General features: G+C 36.1%; 1 long non-coding RNA gene across 1 annotated transcript in view; it reads right to left on the bottom strand.

The window, feature by feature from the left end:
* Window positions 1-3,259: 3,259 nt before the first annotated feature.
* The window catches only part of LOC106867584 (uncharacterized), a 12,270-nt gene continuing 10,385 nt past the window's right edge, over window positions 3,260-5,144 (bottom strand). Inside the window, exon 2 of the long non-coding RNA XR_016242153.1 lies at window positions 3,260-5,144. This exon is cut by the window's right edge and continues 8,004 nt beyond it. This is a non-coding gene — a long non-coding RNA (uncharacterized LOC106867584).

The following is a 5,144-nucleotide window of genomic DNA, read 5'->3' as shown; positions in this document are numbered from 1 at the left end:
TATATATATATATATATATATCAAGAGAGAGAGGCGGAGGAGCAGAGAAAGCAAAAAATACAGTGATGTATGCTGAATGTTGGGGAATGTAACCACATGTCAAGCCACATATGTGAATGGATATATTGTGTTCGTTTGAAATTTCAGTTATTTATCTAATAATAAGAGAATGAAATATCTTTACTATATAATTACAAGTTGGTAAAAATTGGCACATTTGCATATAAGAAGCAGTATTTTGTGAGAGAATAATTTTTAGAAAACTGCATATTTCAATATGTAGTTTGGAATCATTTTAAATGGGGGAGCCAGTCTCTGAATATCGGTAAAATATCGATTTTATCAGTTGCAATTTCCAGTTTGAATTAAGAAATAATAACTGACACAGAAATAAAGACTCTAAAATAAAGAATTTTGTTGTGGAATTTATTAAGAAAACGAACTTTTTAAAGAACTATTTAGGTGCCGAAACATCAACAACGGGCTAATTAAAAACCATTATATGATCGGTGGTCAAAAACAATGATTTTAATTATAAATTATCGATTAATAGAATTTTCTCGAAGCATAACAAAGGAACAATAGAATTCAATGCAGCTTGTTCTCTTGCCAAGCCTCAGATAAGATGCAGGCTTTTTTGGAAATAGAACTACTGAAACGATCTTTATATTTGACATTGTGTGCATGTACTAACTTTAGGCCGGCGAGAAAAAATAGAATAAAGTATTTTAATTTTGCATGTTCAATCATGCCATATTTGTGTGAGTGTGTATATTCTAGCTGGTCTACGTGTGTGTGTGTGTGCCCAGTGGTGCAGGAGTGTGTGCGGGACTGCTTGTGTATAGTGTAGAATGTGGGTTTCAATATTGTCTGGCATCACTAATATTGATTTCTAACTTCAGTTGAGGGCTTAAACATTTTGGAGCATAGTATTGCCGATTAATAATCGACTAAAATCTGGTACTTATATTTGCCAATGATGGAGAAATTTCATGAACACTCCACGCGCTGGAAGTGACAGCTAAACACCCCCAAACCATACCTTAATGTTTTAAAATCACGGGTATATTTGAAAAGGTAATTATTGATCTTGAAAGGGCAGGGTGCACCGGAATATTTTATCATTGATCATAAGGCTCCTTGCAATTATTTTATCAATCCAGGATGGTAAAATACAGAATAGATACTGTCATTGTTTCAATTAAAACGAAAAAATAAAAAAAAACAATTAACGAAATACCAGTGGTCATACTACTTGACAATCCGGTTCAGTCCAGCAACTAGCGGCCATGATAATGGTAGCAGCTTCTCTTCTATAATAATTTATAGGTTTGAACATGGAAATCAAGAATAATCATTTCTGTAAAAGACACACGATAGAATATTTTGGAAGGTGTTGGCAAACGTTCAATTATATTGAAACCAGAGCTTGACTGCTATGTTTATTTGTTAAATCTGGAATGTTGAATGCAAGTTCGAGTTCACCAAATCCTAAAATCAGAAGATATATATTCTTCATTATGTACGGTAAAGCATTGTGTCTGCTCTTTTAAGGATTCTGCCAGTCCAATTCTCTCAATAACAGTTTTTCCTTAGATACGCGCACAATCTTTAAGTCACGGAGAAGAGGCAGTCGATACTGTCAACTTCAGTATTTTACATCTGATTCATAATATTGTTCATGTAAAGATGATATATAAAGTCGGTATTGGTGGAATTTGAACCCCACACTTTGAGACGAATGACGTTGTGCACTAAATTATTTTCTCGAACGCCCAATTGTTTGGACACATAAAGTAAAATAAAAATAATTGTAGTTGCTGAGAGGATACACCATAGAGACTGTCACATCAACGACAACAAAATACTTTTGTTATTCAAAATGTTATATTATATTGAAGGTTTTGTGAAATAGATATGATACATTTTCCAAATGTTTTGAAAGGAGAGAGATGTGTGTTACCGAAACACAATACAAATATATTTAACAGAAATATGCGATACATACACGTATATGCGCGTGTGTATGTTTGTGTGTGTGTGTGTGTGTGTGTGTGTGTGTGTGTGTGTGTGTGTGTGTGTGTGTGTGTGTGTGTGTGTCCGTCCTTGTCCAAAACAATAAGAAATGAAGCAGAGACAGAATAATTAGTTAAAATGACTGAAACGTTTTTCTGCTGCTCGGAGTCTCGGCAGTTGCTTATGAAATCCACAATTTTCGACTATTCATATTCATTGAAGGTGTTTCCATAATCGGGTTTATTTATGCGTCGCTAGGCTATTTCCTTATTCTAAAAGAAAGATGCTAATGTCTGATATGACTATAAAATTTACTTTTGCATCTGACATCGCCGGGCAGAATGCTGAGGTCAATTTTGCCGTTCATTTTGATGAAAATACGTACCTGTTAAACTACAAATGTATTTAGCAGAAATATGCGATATGTGTGTGTGTGTGTGTGTGTGTGTGTGTATAAAGAAAGAAAAGGAAGAAAAGTGCTAACGACAGGGCAAAACTAGCCGGTATACAGCACTTACTCGGTATTACCTGTATCTTTAGGGTCTGGTTGACTCCAATACCCTTCATAACCTTTGTATATATATATATATATATATTTGCTGGCCCTGTACCAAAATCTAAAACCAATATTTCAAATCTAACAGAAATACTTAACATGAGTCAGATGCGAGAAAGAAAAAAAAAAGAAAAATAAATAAATAATACAAAAATATTGTGTCTTAGAGAGAGGAGTCACAAAATGGTAGAAAGGTATTTGAAGAGACATTGAGTGCATTATCAAGAGAACAGTTGAAAGAAATATAACAAGGAAGATTGCGGTTTGCACGGAAGCAAGAATGGAATATGGCAGCAAATATATATATGATCTTGAAAAGCAAGGCTGCAGCCAGGAAACAAGGTGAATTAGTGCAACACAAACGTATAAATTGGCACAACAAATAACACCAGAAATATAACGTATCCATATTTGTTCTCCATTGACAAGAAGTCATAGCTCAGATATAATTCTGTAGTGGACAGCATGAAACCTTGCCTGTTATTATTTTTATATTTATTATACACACAATTATACACACATACACACAAACGCATACACAGAGTCACAGATATTTTATATGAGTGTGTGAGTGCGATATATATAGGGATCATTGTGGTTTCAGTCACAGCATGTCAGAATCTTAAAAAAAGGTTTTAATGTAGCACATAGATGTAAGTCATAACGCTGAACTCGAATTAGTTATTCATTTATTCCATAAAACATTTGCGAAAATGTTACAGGTGTTGAAAGTTTGATAATTTTCTAAATTTTCAGCCAGTCAGAAAACATGGCGTTCGCTGCGTCTTCCATCATCTGTGATAGTAGCGAGAAGTGGGCGTCGGCATGTCAAAACATTACAGATAACGGTGAAAGACATTAAAACATAAGCGTGAGCAAATTAAATATTTAAAAGCTACGAGCAAACCGACTGGAGTTGCGAGAGATAACAGTCAAAACATTAAAAAGTACACGAGGAATGTAAACAGTGAAATACATTAAAACATACGCGAGCAAATTAATTATTTAAAACATTCGAGCAAACCAACTGCAGTTGCTAGAAATAACAGTCAAAGCATTGCTTAAAACAGACGTTTATTACTTAAAAGTTCATGAACGATAGTTTTCAATACACTCTAGGATCTTATCGAATAGATTATTTTTTCTCATATTTCCTTCCTGAAATAAATTTGCAATGATACGCGTCAACCATGGGACGGTGTGTCCCACATCGGCGTTTGTATCAACGCTTTAAAGAAGCACATGTACTGAAAGCGAGGGGAGCAAGTGGTGTGTGGGAGAGTTGGAGTAACGGAAGAGTGGGAGTGAAGATGCAGGGGAGTGGATCGGGGAGGAAGGGGAGTGTGTTGTGGCATCGGGTGGGACGGGATGAAAGAGAGTGGAGTGCGAGCGAGAAAGTCATGGAAAATCTGCTTTAGATGGATGATGAAGCGTAAGGTGGAATATGCGAAAATGCTCGAATAAGCGAAAGGGAAAAGGCGTCCTAGGGTGTGCACTATGGAGAGATTAGAACGAACAGTGGTAGGCATTACGCGGTAGGGAATTGTGCGGAGTATGGGTAAGAGGGCAGAGGCAGAATGGAAGTAGGGTGGAAACGGATGCGGGAACCTTTGGAGATGAGGTAGTGGTGAGGACAGCTACTGAGAAAGAAACATGGCTATAGAGCCGTGTTTTTTGAAAAATCAATTGGGAAGGTGGAAATCAGCTGAAAAGAAGCGTGGTAGGATGATTTTTTTTTTCAGGCTGTGGTGACGGAGGAAGGATTTATAATTAGGAATGCTGGAAAGAAAAAATAACTGAGATAACCACTTGAGCGTATATTATTTTGAATATATGTTAATTTCCAAGTTTTACTTATATCCTGATTCTTGACTTTCAGTTTGTAATATTTGATAAGACGGACATTCACATGGAAAAGAGTAATATTTTATAAAAGACATTTAATGTAACAAATACAAAAGTTCTTATGGTGTCCGATGAAGCAAATCATTTTCCAAAAGATTGCTGCAGTCATTATATTTTGTCTATTATGGTGTATTCATTTGAAAGTTTTAGCCAAAGAAAATACACTTAGTACGTATATGTTTAAGCCTGATAGTTATTTTATCGATGTCTTTCACCGAACTATTAACTGAAAGGGACTTAAGCAACCGAACACCGCTTGTCAAGCGGCGTTGTTGAAAGAACGCATACACACACACAGATACGGCGGACGTCTTTTCGTTTTCGCCTAACAAATCCACTGAATCGTTTGCCCAAGGTTCACCGCAATAAGTCTGAACCCGGAGCCACTTGGTCAGGAAACAAACGTCTTAACATACAGCCAATATATAAACATATTTATATGTATGTGTGTATGTGTGTGCGTGTGTGTGGATAGACAGAAAAAGAGAGAAAGAGAGGGAGAGAGCGAAAGAAAGAGAGAGAAAGAAAGATAGAGAAAGCGAGAGAGAGAAAAAGTGCTGAGTGTCTTACGTCGCAGGAATATGCTAGTATTGTGCACCTGCACAAGTTCTAATTCACATCTTTTATCCACTTTCTTCCACCTCCTCCTGCTCTTCTTCTTGATTAA

This window comes from Octopus bimaculoides, chromosome 6 (genome assembly GCF_046866305.1).
Source record: "Octopus bimaculoides isolate indiv1 chromosome 6, ASM4686630v1, whole genome shotgun sequence".
NCBI classification, from domain to species: Eukaryota; Metazoa; Mollusca; class Cephalopoda; order Octopoda; family Octopodidae; genus Octopus; species Octopus bimaculoides.
Note: the sequence above shows the minus strand (reverse complement) of the source record. Positions and strands in the feature narration are given on the sequence as shown.